At 39.8% G+C, this 2,626-nt stretch overlaps 1 pseudogene; it reads left to right on the top strand.

Moving 5' to 3' along the window:
* Positions 1-1,624: 1,624 nt before the first annotated feature.
* LOC112666450 (ADP/ATP translocase 2-like) lies at positions 1,625-2,336 on the top strand (annotated as a pseudogene).
* Positions 2,337-2,626: the final 290 nt, after the last annotated feature.

Genomic DNA, 2,626 nt, shown 5'->3' with positions numbered 1-2,626 from the left:
CTGTGGAAAACAGTATAGAAGTTCCTCAAATTAAAAATAGAGGGCAGCCCGGGTGGCTCAGTGGTTTAGCGCTGCCTTCAGCCCAGGGCATGATCCTGGAGACCCAGGATACAATCCCATTGTCAGGCTCCCTGCATGGAGCCTGCTTCTCCCTCTGCCTGTGTCTTTGCCTCTTTCTGTGTGTCTCATGAATAAATAAATAAAATCTTTAAAAAATTAAAAAATAGAGCTACCCTATGATCCAGTAATCACATTACTAGATATTTACCCAAAAATACAAAAGCACTAAATCAAAGGGATACATGTACCCCTCCCCTTTGTTTGTTGCTTACAATAGGCTGCTATGAAAGCAGCCTAAGCATCCATTGATAGATGAGTGGATAAAAATGTGGTAATATATTTACAATGAAATATTATTCAACCATAGAAAACAATGTAATATTTCCATTTGCAACACCATGGATAGAGCTAGACAGTACAATAATAAGTGAAATAAGACAAAGACACATACCATATAATCTCACTTATATGTGGAATTTAATAAATGAGCAAAGGAAAAAAAGACAAACCAAGAAACAGATTCTTAACTATAGATAAACTGATGGTTATCAGAAAGGAGGTTGGGGGGGATGGAAGAAATAGGTGATGAGGATTAAAGAGTACAGTTATTATGATAAAAAATAATTTTTAAAAGAATTCTGTGGGATCCCTGGGTGGCGCAGCGGTTTGGCGCCTGCCTTTGGCCCGGGGCGCGATCCTGGAGACCAGGGATCGAATCCCATGTCGGGCTTCCGGTGCATGGAGCCTGCTTCTCCCTCTGCCTGTGTCTCTGCCTCTCCCTCTCTCTGTGTGACTATCATAAATAAATAAAAATTAAAAAAAAAAAGAATTCTGTGTGACCCAAATGTTGAATTTTAAAAGACAACAACAACAAAACAACTCATAGAAAAAGAAATCAGCCATGTGGTTGCCAGAGGTCAAGGGTGCAGGGAGGGGGAATTGGAGGAAGGGAGTCAAAATTTGCAGATTTCCAGTTATAAGTCAGTACTAGAGATACGGGGTACAACAGAAGGACTCTAGCTTACACTGCTATATTATATATAAGAAATTTGTTGAAACTAGATCTAAGAGTTCTAGTTACAAGGAGAATTTTTTAATTTTGTTTCTTATTGTGTTTATATGATGATGGATGTTAGCTGAACATAATACAATAATCATTTCACAATATACATAAATCAAACCTTCATGTATACCTTAATCTTATACAGTAATGTATATCAATTATTTCTCAATAAACCTGGGGGAAAAATCCACATTAAAAAAGAATAGAATTATTATATGATCTAGTAATTTCACTACTGGGTATTTACCCAAAGAGTACAAAGACACTAATTTGAAAGGACATATGCACCCCTATGTTTACTGCAGCATTATTTACAAACAGCCAAATGATGGAAGCAACCCAAGTGTCCATCAATAGATGAATGGATAAAGAAGATATGGTGTATACAACACATACAATGGAATAGGACTCAGTCATAAAAAAGAATGAGCCCAGAATCTGGGAGCCCCGGCTGGTTCATATCGTAGTCCCATAGTTGCCTACCTCCTCTTTCCTTTCACCATGACAGAAGTCACTGTGTCCTTTGCCAAGGACTTCCTGGTGGGTGGAGTGGCAATGGCCATCTCCTAAGACTGAGGTAGTACCTATGGAGAGGGTCAGGCTGCTGCTATAGGTGCAGCATGCCAGCAAGCATACCCACAGATAAGCAATACAAGAGTACTCTCTAGACTGCATGGTTCATATCTCCAAGGAGCAGGGAATCCTGTCCTTCTGTCATAGTAACCTGGCCAATGTCATCAGATACTTCCCCACCCAGGCTCTTAGCTTTGCCTTCAAAGAAAAATACAAGCAGATATTCCCAGGTGATGTGGACAAGAGAATCTAGTTTTGGTGCTACTTTTCAAGGAATTTGGCATCGGGTGATGCTGCTGGGGCCACATCCTTGTTTTGTGTATCCTCTTGATTTTGCCCATATCTGTCCATCAGCTGATGTGGGCAAAGCTGAGTTAACAGGGAATTCAGAGGCCTCAGTGACTGCCTGGTTAAGGTCTACAAATCTGATGGGATTAAGGACCTGTACCAAGGCTCCAATGTGTCTGTGCAGGGTATTGTCATCTACCAAGCTGCCTACTACAGTATCTATACTGCAAAGGGAATGCTTCTAGATCCCAAGAATGTGCTTCCAGATCCCAAGATCTTCATCAGCTGAATGATCACACAATCTATCACAGTGGTTCTGGGGTTGAGGGATAAACCCTACAAATGGGAGTGAAAAGAAAGCTGGGGGAGTAATACTCCCATCAGACAAAACAGACTTTAAAAGAAAGACTGGAGCAAGAGAGGTACTACGTAATGATAAGGGCAACAATCTAACAAAGATGATGTAAGAATTATAAATATTTGTACACGTAACATGGGAGTATCTAAATGCATTAAGTAACTATTAAACATTAATAAAAGAAATGGACAGTAATATAATAGTTGGGGACTTTTAACGTCCCAGTTATACCAATGGATAGATCATCCAGACAGATAACCAACAAAGAAATAACGGCTTGGAAT

This window comes from Canis lupus, chromosome 20, assembly GCF_003254725.2.
Source record: "Canis lupus dingo isolate Sandy chromosome 20, ASM325472v2, whole genome shotgun sequence".
In the NCBI taxonomy this organism is placed as follows: Eukaryota; Metazoa; Chordata; class Mammalia; order Carnivora; family Canidae; genus Canis; species Canis lupus.
Note: the sequence above shows the minus strand (reverse complement) of the source record. Positions and strands in the feature narration are given on the sequence as shown.